Source organism: Podarcis bocagei, assembly GCF_964188305.1.
Source record: "Podarcis bocagei genome assembly, chromosome: 15".
Taxonomy (NCBI): Eukaryota; Metazoa; Chordata; class Lepidosauria; order Squamata; family Lacertidae; genus Podarcis; species Podarcis bocagei.
In genome coordinates this window covers 19,274,619-19,295,485 of record NC_138141.1, presented here as the reverse complement: position 1 = coordinate 19,295,485, position 20,867 = coordinate 19,274,619, and the positions used below count along the sequence as shown (strand labels likewise).

The 20,867-nt window shown below is 45.4% G+C and overlaps 1 protein-coding gene and 2 long non-coding RNA genes across 5 annotated transcripts in view; 2 read left to right on the top strand and 1 right to left on the bottom strand.

Moving 5' to 3' along the window:
- The window catches only part of ZBTB16 (zinc finger and BTB domain containing 16), a 196,809-nt gene that overhangs the window by 85,199 nt on the left and 90,743 nt on the right, over nt 1-20,867 (bottom strand). The window lies entirely within an intron of this gene.
- LOC308574721 lies at nt 5,394-7,323 on the top strand. Its single transcript, XR_014002571.1, has 3 exons — nt 5,394-6,956; nt 7,130-7,182; nt 7,290-7,323. It is a non-coding gene; the product is annotated as an uncharacterized lncRNA (long non-coding RNA).
- LOC308574704 lies at nt 14,952-20,576 on the top strand. The gene is made up of 3 exons (XR_014002555.1): nt 14,952-14,990; nt 16,533-16,915; nt 19,875-20,576. It is a non-coding gene; the product is annotated as an uncharacterized lncRNA (long non-coding RNA).

Here is a 20,867-nt window from a genome sequence, read left to right as displayed (position 1 = left end):
AGTTGAACGCGCATGTGTACTCCGTCTGCTTCCCTCTGTCCCACCTACCCTCTCCACATGGCCCTAAAGTGCTGGCAACCCACGCTATGTCATTGGCAGAGATGACACTGCAGGGTCACTAGCCTTTTGGGGTCAGTGGGCATATTTGGAATTTTGAGAAAATATCATGGCCACTGGTCACAAAATGGCTGCCACCATATAGCACAAAATTACTGCTATACCCGTGTGGTATAAAACAAAATGCCTGCCGCAACTAAAAACCAGAAAAGAGCCATCTCAAAAAAGTCCGGGCATACCCTCTCATTTATGGGAAAAAAGCAGCTGCCTCAGCCACTGCCACACTCATTCATAACGTGTACCTTTCCTCTGTTTGGGATGGAAGGGAAGGAGGGTTTCTGACCCTGGCATCCAATGAAATGTTGTCATGCTTAAGGAAGCATGTTCAATGTAGGAGACATTGGGCCAGGGCAAATAGTCCCTTTTGCATTATGGGTTTTTGAAGGGATGTTCACTGAGACCATCCACAGGCCCCCAGGGGAGGGGCTGGTGGGCACAGTGGTACTCATGGAATCCATGTTGGCAAGTCATGTGATATTGGGTAGATGGACCAATGTACCTAGTTTCTGGCAGTGTCACAGACTCACACATTAGCCCCAAAAGAGCACCCAACAGCATTTCCTGGGGAGAATAAGTGGGTGCCTTCTTTTCATTGACAGGTTCTGACTGGGCAACATATCTGGGGTAGCAACCCCTGTTTTTCTACCCCAGTGATACTTGGCCAGAAAGGTTGAGGTGCATGGAGCCATTTCCTATGCAAAGACATCCCCACCCCCATAGGAACATTGTGGTCCAGGGCTCTGGGGATGAAATTTAACCCATGGTGAAAGGGGATGGACTATATAGCTTTTAAGAAGCAATGAACAAAGCAAAATACTTCCGTAAGTAAACAGGGAGAAGAAATGGAAGAAATATTTCTGAGCAACGAATAACAAGTGGAGCATTGCCCTCATCTATTGGGGAGGTTGTTTTTTTTTAACAGGGGGGGAAGAATCCTGGTGATTTTAAAATAAACATCTTGAATGTTCTGATGAGATACGCATGCTTGGTTATATAAGGGGAGTACAGAGTGTACCAAAACAGCCGACCCGCAAAAGCTGTCAGAACAATAAGTGCAGACACAGGGCATCTTACGACAGGCTACGCCGTACAGTTTTATTTACAGTACCTCTTATCAGTCAGGGAACAGTACGCAGCCTGCCAATTTTCAAAGCCTAGAACTGGGTGTTCTTTCTTTTGCTCAAGTAGATGTGTACGCCAGGCAGGGAGGTTTCTCCCCCCCCTTTCTCTAAATCAAATCAGCAAAACAAAAAGTGATACCAAGCCAGAAATCTTGCAGTCTACGCATGCATAAAAGGACTTGTTTGGAGGGCGGGGGAAAGTGGGGGGGGGGAGAGAAAGAGTGTTAAAGCCAAGGCAGAGAACAGAACCATTGAATATGCAAATAGTTCAATGTTAATTTTACTATGTGAGTCACCAGGAAAATGTCAGCCAGCATCAGTGCTTATTACACCAGGGTTTCAGAAAAACAAGGAGAGATATTTATTAAAAGCACGGAACATCGGGGATGGAACATTCAAAAGCAATACATCAAGGGATGGTTATTTACAGGCTTTTTTCCTTTTCTTTTAAAGCCTCTTGTTGAAGCTAGCAGCTTTAATGTAAACAGGTTTGTCCCCCCCCCCCAATAAACAATGTTTTAGGTGGGATTTTTTTGTGGGGGAGGGGAGACGGTAGAAAAGATAAAAGGTGGTATTTTTAGCAAGTTGTTTCGACTTGCCTACAGTATAAAGATATCTTCCGATGACTGACCCTGGAGAGATGGGACCCCGTGTGCTGCCAAGAGTCAGCTGTGTGTTTGAGAACATGCCTCATCCCCTTGGCACCAGCTCCTCGGCCGGTCTTCCGCTGGTGTTTGTACAAGCAGATTTATGGGCCCTCTGCTTAATAAAGATACTTGCTCAACTCAGCTGGCAAAAACAGGCAGCTTTTTCCATTCAGGCAGGATTCTGCAGAGTCACCGAGGTCCTCTGGAATGACAGCAAGTCCTCGCTATGCTCTACCCTCTCCCTCACCCCAGGCCCTTGACCTGTGTCCTTCCAGCATGGGTGACTGGAAGAAAGTTGGCACCTGCAATACATACCCCTTTTGCAAAAGCCCAAGGCAAGCTCCCTGCTCTTCCAAAACCAATTCCCCTCTTTGCCGTACAGTCACAATCCAGGAATATTTGCAGCTGACCCAGCACTCATTTGGCTAAAAAAGGTGACAGCAATGGGCATGGATGGAGAACCGAGGCATAAAACCAGAGGCGGGCAAATAACTCTGAATTCTGGGGGGAAATGTTTCCAAACTCAACAGTGAGCAAAAGCCTGTCTCAATGTCCCAAAGACTTGCTATCTATTAAAAGCTATAGGAGAAAGTTTAACAGTTCTACTCATCTAACTCTTGATGCTCAACAGGTAGATGAAACCTTGAGGCACCAAGCAGGACTTTGTTGGTCTGTTGGGCATCAGGACCACTTGCATTTCACCTGGCTGGAGACTCTTGGGTTAGTCTGGAAACCATGGCCAAGTCCAGGTTTGCAGGACATTTAATCCAGCCCCAGAAGGATTGGCTCCTTGTATTGTCAACAGGCCTGGCCAATCTGGTGACATCATGCTGCCTGCCAATCACAAGGGCTTATGGTGGCTACTTCTGTTTCCTTCTGTGCCCAAATACTGCTTGATTTCCAATAAAGCTAGTCCAAACTGCTTGCCCGCCACTGTACTGGATGGCCAATTTGAGGCTATCCCTCATGGCGAATTACTCTGTCTTTGTGAAGAGCAGGTTGAAGAATATTTTGCTCATGTGGCTCTTCACTATAATTTCAACAAAGATGACCTGATTGGTGGCTCCTGTTCTCTCAAAAATTTCCAGGTAGGGCTTCCAAATGGGATCTGACCTACCTTTTGGCAGACTCAAACGGATTATTAACAGAGAATGGGGCTACATTTCTCTTTCTGGCTGCAAAAACACGAAAGGCAATCTTCCCTGATAAATGCTATCCTGTCCAATGGCTGCTGCAATTTATAATCTGGGTATTTCTTATTAATTTCTTAATTTCTTAACTTACTTTTCATCCCCATAGTTTAAGGCAACATGCTGCATAGCTCACTTTAGACATGTTTTATATTTTCCTGATCTAATATACTTTGTATGTTATTTTGCTTGTATAGTCATTAGTTTTTGGTTTGTTTGGGTTTGTGATCACATAATGAAGAGATTCGGTGTTCCCTTCAGTGTCAGAAAAGGACCCTGGTGCTTGTGCTCTTGGCTGGGTTTCCAGATTTGGGTTTGATCCTAGAGCCCTTGCTCATGGTTAACTTATAGTGGGAACAAGTGAGCTGGGATGGTATGCAAATTCTTTATCCTTCACTGGTAGTTTTCATCTAAGAATCACCATCTGTATGCACTACAAGTAGAAGCTGAGAAGCCTTGCTGCGTCCAGGGTGGGAGGAACATGGTCAGGGTGAAGGCAGATAGCCCATACGAAAAGGAAGAGAGGTGTAGCCAGAGGCCAAGAAGCAAGATGGCGGCTATGTGATACCTCCACTGTCAGAAGCAGTATGCTTCTAAATACCAGTTGCTGGGGAGCATGAGGAGCAAAAATGTAGGTGCACTCATTTGGGCTTCCCATTGGGAATCTGTTTGGCCACTGTGAGAAACGGATGCTGGGCAAGATGGACCACTGGCCTGATCCAACAATGTTCTCCTTTTGTTCTTAAGCAGTAGATAGGAAGTGGGGAGAACAGCCTGGAATTGAAGGAAAAGAGCAGGCTGCAGGAGGAAGTAGAAAAGCAGGTATTCGGAGTGCAAAGCCAAACACATAAATTGTCTCTGCTGTAGCACCTCAGTCCACGAAGAGGCTGGTCAAAGAACCCTGGGAAGTCAGTCTTGTTTATTTAGAAGAGTACGAACCTCCATCCATCTCAGTATAATTATGAGTAGGATGGTGCAAGGCCGAGATTCATAAGCCCAGGTAATTCAGCAACAGCGGAGGCAGGGACATACTTTGAAAAGCAGAGATTTGTACATTGGGCAGTGTGAGAACATAATGGGAGGCACAAGATGATTATGATAAACATGACTCAAGAGTGGATCAAATCAATTTCATACCTCCTTGGAAGCTAGAAATGAATTTGTGGAAGGTTCTTTGATGGGCAGGGTGGTGTGTGTGTGTGTGTGTGTGTGTGTGTGAGTCAGTCTGTCTGTCTGTCTCTCTGTGTGTCTATGTATATAACAATTGATAGGATAAGGAGTGGTGGTGGGGAATGTAGACATGAGAGGGAAAGGAAGCAAAACAGAAAAGGGCAGCTGGGAAGAAGGGGCGGAGTCATAGAATCGCAGAACTGTACAGTTGGAAGGGACCCAAGGGCCATCTAATCCAAAGTAGGAATCACAGCTAAATAACCCATGATAGATGGCCACCCAACTTCTCTTTAAACACCTCCAAGGAAGGAGACTCTACCACCTTAAGAGGTAGTCAGTTCCCCTGTCAAACAGAAAGTTCTTCCTAATGTTGAGTTGGAATCTCCTTTCTTGTAATGTGAATCCATTGGCTAGGGCCCTACCTTCTGTAGCCAATCTCTATTTAATTGCATCTATTTTTGCATCTTTTTCCAGAACTATGGTGCCAAATCACCTTGAGATTGTATGGTATAAGGCGATACATAAATAAAATCCTTCTTGGCACTGTTGTCAGTCGGAGTGTTTTCCTGTCCAGTCAAACTCCTCTCTGGTGTCAGAGGCCTCCTTCTTGTGATGAGGTCTATCACTTTCTGGTATAGGAGACTCCCTCCTTCCCCCTCCACATATTTGGTGTAAAGCATAATGCTCCCATTCTACCCATTTAGATATACGTTAGGTTTTGCCTTTGGTGGGTCTCCAAGGTGAAGGAAGTTCTTGGACAGCTCTTGGACACCTGCAGAGAGCACCTCTCTATGCCACTGGTCTTCAACTCGTGGGTCATGGCTTGATCCAAGCTGGGTTGCAACAGGAGACCACCACCATGCAGAAATATGGTAAAGGGTTTAAGAAATTGGTCCCCAAAAGCATATTTTAGTTAAAAGTGGGTTTAACCCGTCTTATGCATCCTCACTAACTGACTACACCTCAAAGATTTTAGGAAGAGGAACTCTTCTGTTTATGCACTCACATCCTTAAGGGTTTTTAAAAATTACCTTCAGTGGTTTTAAGTGTGTCTAACTGTTCCTGCAAATTATCCAAAGCAGGCTTCCTCAACCTCAGCCCTCCAGATGTTTTGAGACTACAATTCCCATCATCCCTGACCACTGGCTAGGGATCGTGGGAGTTGTAGGCCAAAAACATTTGGAGGGCCAAGATTGAGAAAGCCTGGTCCAAAGCATAGCACAGCTATGACCCATCAGTTATGGTCTGAGTCCATGGGACTTCCTGGGATGAGATCGAATATTGCATGTGTGTATGTATGCTTCATAATAAAAACAAACAAACAACAAGGTGATCCATATTTTATTTTTATTTTTTGATTGCATTTATATACCACCTGTATCTTGCAAGGATCTCGAGGTGGTGTATATAGTTGTTCTCCTCCTCCCCATTTCATCCTCACATCCTCCCTTTGAGGGAGGTTAGGTTATGAGATGGTGACTGGCCCAAGGTCACCCAGTGAGCTTCATGGCTAAATGGGGATTCCAACCCTGCTCTCCCAAGTCCTAGTCTAACACTCTAACCACATCAGTCACAAAACAGAGCAACACCATAAGGAATAAGAGGAGTGTTGCTGGATGAGGCCAAGAGCTCATCTAGAATGACATCTTGTTCTTGCAGTGGCTGTGTGTCCACTCTCTCCTGCAAACGTTGGGGGAATCAGCTGAACAGACCAGAAAAGGGGCAGTCAGGAGTGCGTGGGTGGGTGGGAGCAGAACAGAAAGCATTTGCTGGTCTTGAATATAAAACCACTGAATTCCATTTGGCAAATCTTCCGGAAAAAAAGGTTAGCACCTGGACATCCACAAATCCTTCTCTGAACTCTTACCTATTTTGCATTCGTTTAAAGAAGAAGAAAAAAATAGATTCTCTTCTACCTCCCCTGGGCTTTGGCGCTGAAAAATGCAGAGGCAATTGATCAGCTGCCAGCTGTCTGCCCCAGCTCCTTAGAATAAAGCAGCAGCAAGTCTTTAATATCTGTCTATATCTTCTGCAAAACATCCAGCGGGTCACAAAATACGCAGCCGGTTAAAGGATAGCAGGCGGGGGGAAAGCCTCCAAACACACTCATCTGTTCTGAAAGCACCGCTTTGCTATTTTTAGACACCCCATAATACTCCCCAATACCCATTCAGTTTAATGGCTTTATTGAGGAGAAGAACTGGGGCTCCCTGGTTCATGGCACTTCTGATGTTAGGAAGTAGTAAAAATCTTCTAACTGGTTAAAAATGACACTCGTCCAATTGCCTTTGGTGTGTCTAAAACCTTAATTGTCGTCACCCAGCCTGCTGGATGTAAAGATTCTCGCCAGTTTACATAGCTTTGATTTCTACTTTCTTCTCCCCATAATTGAGGTGTTACATTACATGGTGCTGTGCTTGGCATTTTCAGAAAGGGGCAAGGAGCTGGACACCTAAACACTCTGACGACCAAGAAGCTTTGCATACGAAACAGGAGGGGGGGGGACTTCTTCCTGAGTGGCATTCAGAGTTTCCCTTCATCTTTTTCTCTTTCATTTTAGGCCACACAAGAAGCAAGTGCACTAAACTGTGCACTTTTCCTGTATTATTATCAGAGTATTATTAAAGTGTACCTGGCAACTAAAAATGACATCAAAATTGCTGCCTGAGAAACTGGAAAGATCTGGGTTGTAACGGAGGAACTGAAAACAGGTAATGTTGAGAATACACAACCGGCGATTAAAGTTTCAGGCAATGGTGGGGGAGAAGGTTAAGATCACTAAGCAGAATTGCTGTCTATAACCACCATTAGTTTAATTTTATGGGGAAGCAACAGGCATAAGTTGCTATAGCACAAGAGACATACAGTATTCTTCTTTCAGCAGAGGCCAACCAAAAGATGATTCCGACTTCCCAAACACCCCAATTTTTCTTTTAAGTAATTCACTTCAAATTTACAATTACATGTTCTCAAGGAGATCACTGAAGAGCATCTGTTCAAACACTAAAATGACCTCAACATTTTTTTCTCTCCCCTTTGTTTAGGTGTACGAATGTCTTCTGTGAATCTGCCTGCCCCCCCCACCATCTGCCACTGTCCACTACAAGGCCAGGTAAACAATGATTCATATTTTCCCAAACCTAGCTATTTTATAATTTAGCAAGGCCCCCATTGTTCTGTACCCGTTAATCATAGAATCATAGAGTTGGAATTGACCACAAGGGCCATCGAGTCCAACCCCCTGCCAAGCAGGAAACACCATCAGAGCACACCTGACATATGGTTGTCAAGCCTCTGCTTAAAGACCTCCAAAGTAGGAGACTCCACCACACTCCTTGGCAGCAAATTCCACTGTCGAACAGCTCTTACTGTCAGGAAGTTCTTCCTAATGTTTAGGTGGAATCTTCTTTCTTGTAGTTTGGATCCATTGCTCCGTGTCCGCTTCTCTGGAGCAGCAGAAAACAACCTTTCTCCCTCCTCTATGTGACATCCTTTTATATATTTGAACATGGCTATCATATCACCCCTTAACCTCCTCTTCTCCAGGCTAAGCATGCCCAGCTCCCTTAGCCGTTCCTCATAAGGCATCGTTTCCAGGCCTTTGACCATTTTGGTTGCCTTCCTCTGGGTACGTTCCAGTTTGTCAGTGTCCTTCTTGAACTGTGGTGCCCAGAACTGGACACAGTACTCCAGGTGAGGTCTGACCAGAGCAGAATACAGTGGCACTATTACTTCCCTTGATCTAGATGCTATACTCCTATTGAGGCAGCCCAGAATTGCATAGGCTTTTTTAGCTGCCGCGTCACACTGTTGGCTCATGTCAAGTTGTGGTCAACCAAGACTCCTAGGTCCTATTCACATGTACTGCTCTCAAGCCAGGTGTCACCCATCTTGTATTTGTGCCTCTCATTTTTTTTGCCCAAGTGCAATACTTTACATTTCTCCCTGTTAAAGTTCATCTTGTTTGTTTTGGCCCAGTTCTCTAATCTGTCAAGGTCGTTTTGAAGTGTGATCCTGTCCTCTGGGGTGGCTTTTTAAACTGTTCTTAACTGCGGCAACATTTGAGGAGGAGGAGGAAGGAAGGAGATGAAGAGTGAGAGAACGACGGGAAGGAGCAGTAAGAAGGTAAGACATTCAGAATGGTCAGATAACAGACTTGCAGATTTTGCCAGGATCAGGAGTCACACTAAGAGACACTAAGAATGCCATCTCCTCCACGTTCAGCTAAGTCAACAGCACTTGTGAGGACAGGTGAAAAGATGAATAAGCTTGAAGCAGCATTCACTTCAGGGTAAGAGTGATACAACACTTATCACCTCTTAGGCATAAGAGTAAGACCATTTCTCACCTGTACTACCAAGACATCTCAATGCTAGTGATGCTTTCTATGGCAGCATAAGCCTGTTTGCCAAAACCCCTTCAGTGTGTCTATTCCTGTTGCTGATACCTTTTATGAGTGCCAACAAAGACCTACCCCATTGGCCGGCCTTCTGCATTCATCCTTCTAGAGCAGGGACGCCCAACTCCCAATAGACTGTCATCTACTCACATATAAAAAACTCGTAGTGATCAGGTCAAAGTTGTTGAGCTTTTTCTTTTTTTAAAGGGAGGAATGTCCCATGGGGCGGGGGGGGGGGGTTCAGATCTAAGTAGCTGAGATTTTATTTTTTTAGGGAACAACAATATTTTAGGGAGAGGGAAATTTCTGAATTGAGTAAGGGGGAAAGGGGGAAAGTCACTCATCAACAGGTTGCTAAAGAAACAATCTACCTCGTAGCAAAAACTCCATCTGTCGTTTCAGCGATCATGCAAAAATGGAGGACGGGCCAAGGGGGTGGGGAGGGATGCTATTATGCCACCGCAAAGGAACCTGCTGGGGATTTACTAGCCGAACACGACCGACCTGTTGGACATCCCTGTTCTAGAGCAACTGATCAGTACAAGGGCTCCACCCTGGAGGGAAGTGACAATTGACAGATATATCAATGGAACACATGGGATTGCTTAAGGGCTCCCAGGCCCTTCTTCCTTGTTCAAGCTGATTGGCTCCATTCACAGTGCGTGGGCTGTCAACCATAAGCAGATGTTGGCTTTCCTGCCAATCACATGAGCAGCGACCCACATCCCTTCTGTATATATAAAGAAAGGAGAAGTGGAAGAGTTGCCAGTTCCCAGCTTGTGCCCAGAGGATTAGTAACCCAGGGATGTCACAAAAACATTTAGGAGAGCCAGTCCATGAAGCCACCTCAAGATGTGATGCTGTCTTCAATGGACTGGTATGACTTAAATGGTTTCGCTTGCGTCCAGATTGGAAAGTATAACATCCCAGTCCAAGCTTCTTCATCCCCAATTGTTGCTGCATGTTGTGTTGAGCAACAATCTGGAAGCAGCTTCTCATAAGGCCAACTGATTAACCCAACCGATTCAGATCTACTGAAAAGAAAGAAAGCTGGAGAATCAGCATTTAGCCTCCTGAACACACTTTCTGGAAAGGTATTTTGACCATGATCCCATCATGCTGAAGTTCTGGCTGGTGATATCTAGCCCAGCATCCTCTTCTCACAGTAGCCAACCGATGTCCCAGCGGGAAGCACACTGGGGTTATTTTTGAACTGGAAAGTAAATCTTCCCTGGGTCAGACCAGCTGGTGATTCTGGGTTTTATATGGTCTCCCACAATGTGGGATTAGTGGCTTGGATTGCTTGCCTGAGTCATCTGGGGTGGTTTGTTTGCTGGACTGTGTCAACATGGTATGGGTCTGCTTGATTTAGCTGGCAGCTTGTGGTTCCTGGTGCTTTGGAATCTGGATGCAAGATACCAATGAATTCTCTTTTGCAAGCCCATAGAAATGAATGGGAATAGACAGTTCCTGGGTGCAATTGCTCTCTAGTGATGTAATATCTTACTACTCAGCTAACAATTGCATTTTGTATTCAGCTTTGTCATGGCCAATGACTAGTACAATAAAGTTATTTGGATTGGAGCTAACAACTGAGCTTTTTTGGTCAAACCAAAAGAAACTAGCAAGATAAGAAGATGAACTCAGAGTAAGACTATGCAGCTGAGGGGGTGGGATTGTGCAGTTAGTGCCAGACCTCTCTCAGCCCAAGACCTAGGATAGGTGCTGCCAGTCAGAGTGGAATGCAGGGAGGCAGATGGGCAAAGACCTCACCTGGTATAAGGTAGACCTTTCTGTTCCAGAAAGAAAATAATGTGGTGGTGAGTTAGGATGGGGAATAAGTTCAACTGAGTTCATATTTAAGAGCTGAAGATTCACATTTTCTGAACGAACGTGAGAACCAAAACACAGCCAGAATCCGAAATTACTTTGAAATTCGCACTTTTCCAAATTTTGTAATGCAGTTCTCTAACCGAACATCGTTTACAAAACTGCATTTAACAGAGGAAACTGTGGCTAAAAGTGAATGTATTGGTGGAGCTAACATATAAAAAATGCTTGAGGGAAAACAGTTTGCTAAACTATGTACATTAGTCAAAACTGCAAGCAAAAAATGTGTTTTATTAGGAGATATTCGGACGAAAAACCTAAAGGAATTTTATAAGGATTAGGGAAAAAATTCACAAATGGCTGCAGAAGTATGGAGAACTGAAACAAAGCCTGAAAACTGAGAAACTGAGAAACCTGAAATGGGTGGATCCTGCCGAGACCATATAACACTGGTACTGAAAGACCTCAATTGGCTCCCAGTACATTTCCAAGCACAATTCAAAGTGTTGGTGCAGACCTTGAAAGCCCTAAAAGGCCTTGGCCCAGTATACCTGAAGGAGCGTCTCCATCCCCATCGTTCAGCCCGGACACTGAGGTCCAGCTCCAAGGGCTTTCTGGCAGTTTCCTCACTGTGAGAAGCGAAGTTACAGGGGACCAGGCAGAGGGCCTTCTCGGTAGTGGCACCCATCCTGTGGAACGTCCTCAGCCCTGTTTAGGGAAGTTTTTAATGTTTGACGTTTTATTGTGCTTTTAATTTTCTGTTGGGAGCTGCCCAGAGTGGCTGGGGAAGCCCAGCCAGATGGGCGGGGTATAAATAATAACATTATTATTATTCCACCCCTAGTGGTGAGCTGCTTCCAGCCTGAACCTGGGCGATGTGACGTCCCCACTAGATGGGACCCTGCAGGAGCTGGGATGTGGCCCTGGTTGCACAGTGAGGACTTCAAAACTTTCCTTCTTGCATCCCATTTTTCATCATAACAATGACCATTCTGTTAGCATAAAACATAGACCACAACCACCCAAACTGATCAGGGGATAGAGGCACACACCCAGAGACACTCCCCTCTCCCGTATATTTAGCCTGTTTACACCGAAAGCGCCACGAAAATGAACAGTCACGTTCTTGGCATCAACCTCTGCTGCTGAGTTCGGGCCAGAACAACTCCAAACAGCATCCCCTTTTCCAACCACAGTTTCATAACTCGCATATTTTCTGACGTTGCAATCCTCAGAAATTTCACAGGCACCAGATACTCCCTTGCCCTGCTAGCCAGTGAGGGCCATGTGCTATTAATTAAAATAAAACGTGGGCTATATTTGTATAGTGTGAGTGTTAAAACTGATGAGAAAATTGGGGGAAGGAAGCAAGAGGAAAAGAAGGAGGAGGGAGACAAATATGGATTTGTAAAAAAAAAAGTAAAAAAGTGGCAAAGCAAATTTATGCATTGCCGTCACTTTACTACCTAATTAATTCAGTCATTTTTTTTTAAAAAAAAACCAACCACAATTTTATTTATGTTCCATTTACCACATCAAAAGTGCAAAGGGGAAGGGGGGGGGAACACGCGCACACAACACCACTCCCCACACACTGATGCTAAAATAATACCTCAAGGCATCTATTTTTAATCAGTCTAAAAAAACACAAAACGCTGGATTCTATACAATCTCTCTTGGGCAGACCACCAACGCTCGGAAAGGGAAACAGCCAAGTCTTCTAAGCGCCCTTGCTGGCTGCTGAAAACTGTTCTTGACAAAAAGAGAGAGAGGGAGAGAGAGAGAGAGAGAGAGAGAGAGAGAGAGAGAGAGAGAGAGAAGAAAAAAACCTCGCAGAAATCCATAATGGCCTCAGGCTCCTCTCCAATCTATTTTCTGCTCAGCTGGTTTTAAATGAAGTTATTATGAGTCATTAAAACACCCGCAAGCTTGTGGAAGTCAGCCAATTACAATTTTAAATTTAGCCTGTTCTCTACCCCAGTCCCTTGGTTTCTTCTGTTGCCCACAAAAAGCCACTGGGTTTGCTCTGGTTTAATTTCTCTCTGTGTGTATCTGTTCCTTGCACCCCCAGAAAAGGCCCCCCTCCCCTCTACACCCAAATTTCACTCAAATTTCACATATATATGATTAAAATCATATTGCATAAAGAAGCAGATGGGATAAAATGTCACACACAGAGACCTTCCCAGTTTTGCATGTCTCAGATTACTACTACTACTACTACTAATTCTATCACACATATACTCATCAAAAGTGCGTCTTGGTTTTTGTTTTGAATGTACATATATTTCAACAACAGACTTCTACGTGGAGCATGACTGTCAGGGTGATGTCATCATACCTGAGGTCTTATTTCATTTTCAAACCTACAGGGTAATGGTCTGGGCCAGACTATTAAAGGAATATAATGCCTGCCCCTGACAACTCCCAACGTCCGTGTAAGTGAATCCCTTCCTGAAGGATCAGTCACGCAAACCACGCTAGACTGTTGCAATCCTGGTGCAGAAGTAATTGGCATCATCTCCCCAAATCCACGTTGGGCAAGGGGGACAAAGACTCTAGGAACAGAGGAAGACATGGAGGGCAGGTCCCGGGAGCTGAACCAGAGACCCTCCACCTGCGAGACCAGACGCTCTACCACTGATCTAGCAGGCCCTGGTGTCAGGCATTGATAACTATTTCAGGGTCTTCTGCAAACCCCATCCATGTTGTGGCCGGAAGAGATGGTCCACCCACTCTAAATGGTGCCCAGAGGCCTCATCCTCCCTACTGGAAGCACAGAAGCATCCCCACAACAGCCTTGAAAGGCAGGCCTGTATGAAGAGTATGACTGCAATGGAGCTGGAGAGTTTTAGTTGGCATCCTGTGATCACTTGGTGTCCTCTGAGTTACAGCAGATGTTTGACTGGATTCTGAGCCTTCCTGACTCCCCTGAGGCGGCTGCTAATGCCTAGATGGCTGCCACCGGACTGTTGTTAGCCAGGGCTCCCGCTTCTTCTCCGGACCAGCTTTCCGCCGCCCATCCACACGACTGCGATGAGCATCCCGCCCTATGCTAATAGCCGCAAGACAGATGAATGCTCAGGTGTCACTGATAATATGGCTTCTGCCTCTCACCCTCCCTCCTCTCCGTGAGCAGACAGTGAGGGGCGGCTGAGAGCTTTCTCAGCGCGCCACCAAGACATCAATTCTGCCTCTTGATTTCCTTCAGACAACAAGAGCGCGAGGCGTGCACGCTCAACGGGCAGCTTCTTTAAAGAGAATTTTAGAAGGGGTGGGTGGGAAATCAGCATTTTGGAGTGGAAAGCACAGGGGAGGCAGGCTCAAAGGCACCCGGGCCACTCTTCCCATGAAGAGTGCAGTCAGAGGCTTGTGAATCTGTGGAACACTGCTGAGGATGGAAAGAGTGGAGCATCTATTTTGGGTCCATGTGTCATTTTGGTTCAGCAAAATAACAAACAAACCCCCAAACCACACACACACACACACACGAGAGAGAGAGAGAGAAAGTAAGTAAGGTTATTACATAATTGCTGCTCCCCCACCCTTGAAGTAATGTTCTATCCAACAGACTGAGCTGGGAAGGGGTGGGGTGGGGTGGGGGCGATGGCGACAAACCCCATTCCAAAAAACCCAACAGCCTGTGTTCCGTTTCAGAAGGCACAGAGTGTACTGTACGGCCTATAAAACTCCAAAACAGCCTCCAGACACTTCTGCAATCGTCCTCCATCAAAACACTTTGCCTTGCATACAAAAATAAGATACAGGGCTGAACGGAATACACAATCAGGCCATTACAGTACAGGGAGGCTGCTACTTAGCAACAAGGGGGCTTTAAAGCTGAGATGCAGGAGAGGAAGCAGAAATCTGTCAAGCCTGTTGGGCAAATGATAAACATTAGCAGGTTTTTGTTGGGTTGGGTTGGGGGGGGGGTTTGAAGGGGGAACTACAGAAGCCGTGCAAAAAAAAAAAGAGGGGGGTGAGGAACAATAGTGTGTGCGCTTTTTTGGACTGCGTACATTAAAATAACAAAAGGGGGAAGGAGAGGGCAAAGGTTCTGAATAAATAAATCAGCTCATCATCTGATCTTCAGCTGACGGCTAGCTGCAAACATGGTTGAAGTCCCGTTGCCTCCACACCACCCATCACCCCAGAAGGATGGAGGGGTGTTTTCTAATACAGTGACCTCCGTTGAACTCTTAGAATGTTCTCCATCTCGTGCAGAGGTCTACCAGCTTTTTTTTAAAAAAAAGAAATGAAATGAAAACACGAAGGGCTGGCCAGAGGGTGGAGAACCCATGCAGTTCGCAGAACCGACAACGGCACCGGACAAAAATAATCCATGACTTATTGGCTTTCAGAAGGGTCTCTTGGCATCATCTTTGGTGCACGGTCAGGGGGGGGGAAGGGGGGCTCTCGTCAGAACGCCGTAAATAGCGGAACGGAAGGGAGCTTTAAAAACAAGAACGAGAGACAGGCAAACAGGAGTGCTGAGAAATAAAATGTATTTCATCAGGTAAAGGTTGCTGGGGGTGGGGGTGCGGGAGGGGAGGGGAACATGCTGGCTGGCTGCAGCAGCAGCAGCGAAGATCTTTGCCAGAACAGGAGCTCAGACGCAAAACCATATTATTCTAGTCAGCTTAAACTCTGAAAGCTGGGGGGGGGTGGTGGTGGTTTGAAAGGCAGGAAGGCGGGGTGGGGGAGAGAGAAAGAAATGTATTTTTCATCAGCAAGTGTATAATTTATAAACAGCATTAAACAGTTTGTGTTTTCTTTCTCTCTCCCCCCCCCCTTCTCTTGGGTTGGACGGCACTCAAGCCTGCATTAATTTCTGCTCTGGGTACAGTGTGTTCTTGGAGCCGCATCTGCCAGTGATCATAAACTCTCTGGAATGCTGGCAGAACATCCAGACCCTGCCAGCAAGCCGATGACATCACTCTGGGAATAAATTCGGGATGGCGGCCAAAACTCGAGGCGGCGAGAAGGGGAGGGAAGAAAAGGAAGAGAGTGGGGGTTTTTTTAGAGAGACTCTGGAACAACATGAGCACTTCCTTTTCCTCTTGCTCTTTAAAAAGCCCGCTCCTTTGGGTTGCATCCAACTCACTTTTACTCAGAGTAGACCTACTGGAATTAGGGGACCGAAGTCAGCTATGCCTGTTGGCTTCAATGGGTCTGCTCTCAGCATGATGGACATTAAATGGAAGCAACTTAGAGTAGGTGATGGCCTCCTGTTGTTCGGCTCCAGCTCCCACTAATCCCAGCCAGCGTGGGCAGTGGCCAAGGATGCTGGGAACTGGAGGCCAACTGGGATAGCTCAGTTGGTAGAGCATGAGACTCTTAAGCTCAGGATTGTGAGTTCGAGCCCCATGTTAGATGAAATATTTCTGCATTGCAGGGGATTGGAATAGGCGAGCCTTCCAATTCTGTGAAAATCTGGAGGGCCCCAGATCAGCCACTCTGATCTAGAGGAAAAGATTTTTAAAGGTGTCCCTAGAACTAGTTGAAAATAAGTCTTTGAGGGCAACAGTGAAAGGAAGGGAGGGAGAGACCAATGCCAAATGACTCATGTTAAAGGAGGGCTGAGTGGATACCATGGAATATTCATAAACAGTCTCACTGCTTGGGGGGGGGGGAAGAAAGCACAAGAATATTGACACACCGTGCCGATTCTTTGAATGATGTGGGAAACTTGTTTGACTAAGGGAAGTGGAGTAGAATAGAGGCAAGGCACTGGATATTGTGGGTGGAAAGGGTGCAAGGTGCAGGAGCAGGAAAATGAGAAAGTACGGAGTCGAGTGGCAGGAAGAACAAGAGGCAGGAGGGTGGAGAAGGAAAGGAGGCCAATAAACTCATTCCCCATGAATTCTCCTCATTTCTGAAGCACACAGGCTTTGGTTAAGAAGGTTGCAACTGGGTAGCAAGAAGATAGTCCTGTTTATTATTGGAGGGAAGCAAGACTTAGGGTGTTAGATAGGGTTGCATCTGAGGCCTTGCATCAAAATAAGCAGGCTAAGGAGGACTGCAGGTAACTGTTTGATTGCTGCCCCCCCCCATTTAGGTCTTCTTTTGTTATCCAGTGCATTTTGCCACCCCTTGTTCAGCAGCCTCATCTGCACCAGGCTCCCAAATCCACCTGTCTGTCTCCAGCAGGACACTTCTCTATTCTTGTCACACAAGAAGCTGAAGTCGAATAGCCGGCACTGCCTCACCTTCCCTTCATGGAGACATAGACGTCAGAGGGAAGGGAAAGGAAGGCAGCTTCTCCCTTTCAAGGCTCTCATGAAGAAAGAGGAAGTGGGTGACAAGAGGACAGACCTCCCCCCTCCCCGGGACCCCTAAATTTCAATTGCACCCAGTATATTGCTCCAGCAGTCATGGTGCAAAGGTTGCTTGAAGTTGACTGTTCATATAAACAACAACAGACCCAGAATGAGCTAAAAGGTGAGACTTCTATGGTGAGGGACTTCTCCATTTACTTATGTCATCAGATCAACAGGTACCATGGACACTCAAGGTGCTATATAGATCTATCATAATTTGGGAGGCGTTAAAAAGCATCCTCCACTTTCAAAATGGCATAAGATCTGTGGATCTTGGGGGACGCTGGTGGCAACTCACTCATGGTGGCAAGACTTGGGTCATCAACGTACAACCCAGCTTCAGAGTTTGCTCACTGGGAGCAGAAATGCCCTGCCACATTGATGAGGGCATATGACGGGTTGGGAAGATCTGTAGGGAGCATGGATTGCTGCTACTCTCATTCACCTGAAACCCATCCTCAACCCATCTCTGCAATTGCCAAAATAGCCCTCGTTGAGGAACCGGAGCAGAGATGGGTATCTTGGGTTCCTTATCCCGGCACACTAGTCAGCTCCTCTCTGCCCAAAGCAAAAGGGTCACATGGGTGAGTTAGGAGGCAGAAGGTGTGGCCAATCTGAGTTGGATCCAGAGTTTGTAGTTACCTCTCAGTGCCTTAGGAACATTCCATTTTTACCATATGCCACTGCCCCATGTGTTCCATGCCTATGTTAACAAATAGGGTTTGTATGCTTTGGATACCTATAGTTGCAATGGTTGCTATAAACACTGCCACAAGAAAGCACACCCACACAAAACTATAGACAGAAAGGACAATGGTGGAGTGGTTTTATTGGAGAGTGGCACTGTGAGTGTTGATGTTTATGCCACTTGGTACAACATTTCGCAACACTGCTTTACAAAGCAGTGCCTTACAAAGGCACCATATGCAAAAATGACATTATTATTATTTCTAAATATTATTCAGCTCATTATCTGCTTTGCACAAGCGTTTCAAGCAAACGTACAAATGCAAGCAAATGCACGATCCAACAGAGGAAAACAAAAGAATTAAAAAACAAAGCAGTCAAACCATAACAACAAGCTCACCACTACCTAACATGGGTATCATCAACAAAAAAGAGGAGAGGATAAACAACGGCTGGCAGGAAAAGAAACAACACTCAAATGCCGGGGAGAAGAGAACCTATTAGTTTGGCTGTTGTTGCCAGGCGAGCCTCCCTGGGGTGAGCATTGCATAGACAGGGAGCCATCACCAAAAAGACCTCTTCATTTTTAGGACTTTGCTTTGTGCATGATCCTCTGGTAGTGGAAGTGGGTGGAAAACACCCCTTGAGAGCATTCTGAACAGCAAGCTACACCAGCCCACTCATAAGATGAAAGGAAATTGAAAGGGAGATAGAAGAATCCACACCTGGGGCCCAGTAGGGATTTTGCTTATGCACCTACATGGTTTAAGAGTGGATTAGAGAAACTGTTGGAAGAAGAGGGTGAAGGGTTAGCAAGGGCTCTTAGCTGCTATGGCTCAGTGGAGATCTCTTGCTTTCAAGGGACCTGGTTAGCCACTGCACTGCCCCATCTCTTCTGCTTTCCTAAGATTCACTCAGAAATAATCTGGAAGTGTGTTTCTGATTTACCCTCCTGGTTCCCAACCCGACAAATGATCTGTGGTCAGGTTTCCCTAGATGGATCAGTGTGGGGAGCCATCAGACGAGGGTGTTAGCAGAAATATTGTTTCCTCTTTGCATTATCGTCCCCTTTTCCTCCCTTCTCCAACCACATCCCCCCTTTCAGTTCTGCAAAACTGTGTTGCTAAGATCACATTCACTGCCAATCTGATTTGGGGAAGATTTCTTTGCTCTAAAACCATGACGACTGAAACCTAGGGATGAACCCAAACCATCACATTATCCCAGATAACACTATCAGGTTGCTTCTCCACCGCACACCCACAATCCTAGTCAAAGCCAGGGTGGATAAAAATCAAAGATTTAATTTTTTAAAATATATATATATATATAAATCAGATTTTTAAAATTTAAATTGCATTTTTAAAATAAAATGCTTTTGTAGGAAAAATCTTTCTAAAGATAGCTTTCTATTTAAGTTACATTATACTCAAAAGGACATTCATTAGGAAATAAGGATTTGTTTTAAGTTTTTCATGTGTGCTAAAACTCAGGGTTCCCCCCCCCAAATGTTTAACCACATCAGCTAACAAACATGGATACATATGCTATAATGTTATTGTTTTAGTTCAGGGATGTCCAACCAGTAGGTTGTGATCTACCGGTAGATCCCCAGCTGATCCTGTTAGATCGCGGGATCGTTATCAAGTACAAAAAGTTATGGGGGGGGGAGCTTAGAAACTCTGTGCAATCCTCCCCCCAAAATGGCTCAACAACTCTGGGAAATCCACCCAACCCACGCACGCTCCTCATCCCTCCAATGACAATGGGTAGATCACTGCCAGTTTTTTTTTATACTGGGAGTAGATCACAGTATCATGGGAGTTGGACGTGCCTGTTTAGTTAAATAAATTATTTAAATTGTTATTAAGGAAATTATTATTTTTTTCTCCTTCCAATAAAGTACAGCAGAAAAGTTCTCCAAATATAAACGGTTAACTTATTAAACCTCCCAATAATTTCATAATTATCGGTCTATGTATTTTAATAGTATAACTAAATCTTGTAATTTTTGATATAACTGTAAAAAAAAACCACTCTGAAAATTTATTATTCCAAAAATGAAACCTTCCTCTGGTTGCAAATATTAAGATTATACCAGCAAGAATTAGTCTTTCTGCAAATAAATAAATAAATAAATAAATAAATAAATAAATAAATAAAGTCTTACTGACTAGTGATTTCAATCGTGATTTCAATCAACTTGATTTAAATCAAATCCACCCTGGTCAAAGCTGAGCCATTCTTAGGAGCACAGGAAGATGCCTTATATACCACGTCAGGTCCTTGGTGCATCAAGCTCAGTATTGCAGTATTACAGCTGCCCTCCAGGGTTTCATATGGGAGACAAATCCCAGGTGTACCTGGAATCTCATCACTTTCTCTCTCTTTAGGGCTGGTCCATTTGTGGGTGGCTGCATTTCTGGTGGACAGAGACTCAGAGAGTGGTGAGAAGAGGCCCAGAACAAGGATTTCAGTCCTCCAGCGCACAATACAAAGATACACACATTTCTGATGGCAGCACAGCAGCCCTGACCTCCATAGGGCACACGGGAACAGGGGCTGCCCTGATCAATCCTGTTATTTAATGCGAGGGTTTATCGTTTGTTAATTGATTTCTTAAAATAAAAATCATCAGGTATCGCTCGTAAACACTTGATTAGTTAACGCGCATCCAAAGTGAAATTAAAAAACGCCACACACACGCGGCTCTTAACTTCAATTAAGCCCGAGGTTTTACAACGATATAGCGAAATACTACAAAACATGTTAAGTGCAGGCAGGGGTGGGAAATGGGACAAACAGCAGATAGGGGGGCTGGCTGGTCCACCTAGGGAGTCAATTTCTAATTAAACAAGTTGTGAATTTATCCGAGAAAGAGAGAGAAAGAAACAGGTTTTAAAAAAAACAATCCATTGTTCCAGTGTTAAGAGGAGGCCTTCATTCAGTCAAATCAGTGTAAGCTTATCTGGGGATGGAGGGAGAGCAAAAAAAGGAGGGTGGGGGCAGAGAAAGTTGGAATAAAACAGCCCAAGGGGGTGCCGGTAGCTTTCATAAACAACAGCCCTGGAATTTAACGCGGTTGTTTTCGAGCACCAAAGCAGCTCCTCCCTCCCTCCCACCCAGGCAGGCAGGAAAGGGGAAAAAAAAAAAACCTTTCATGATGACAAACTTGGCTCGACGCTCACTGTACATACTGTACCCGCAAAGCAGGCAGCCAGCCAGCCAGCTGCTGGCACTGGGCCAAAACGACAACAACAAACAGAGGCAGCGTGCGCCAGAGAGGAGAGGGAGGGAGGGAGGGGAAGGGAAAACACAGCGAGAGGCAGCAGAGCGCTCTCTCCACACGGGCCGACACCGTGCTGTCCCCACCGCCGGACAGCGCG